Source organism: Eurypyga helias, unplaced genomic scaffold (assembly GCF_000690775.1).
Source record: "Eurypyga helias isolate BGI_N326 unplaced genomic scaffold, ASM69077v1 scaffold41015, whole genome shotgun sequence".
Classification (NCBI taxonomy): domain Eukaryota; kingdom Metazoa; phylum Chordata; class Aves; order Eurypygiformes; family Eurypygidae; genus Eurypyga; species Eurypyga helias.
The window spans coordinates 1-235 of NW_010252851.1; positions in this window are offsets into that span (position 1 = coordinate 1).

The window sequence follows — 235 nt, forward strand, 5'->3', positions numbered from 1 at the left end:
AGAAAGAAAAGGGCAGGGAAGGGAACAGCGTGCTCCGCCGCCGCGCAAAGGGTGTGAAGCCAGCCTGGGCACAGCGACCAAAGGCGGCTCCGCTGCCCTGGCTGCTCCCTGCGTGTCACCCAAACCCCCCGGCCCTCGCCCACCGACAGTGCCAGGCCCCGAGGAGGGAAACGTCCCCCCTGCTCCTTCTTATAGCGTTTGGCATAGCCCCTGTCTCCTTCCTGCGGCGGCCCTC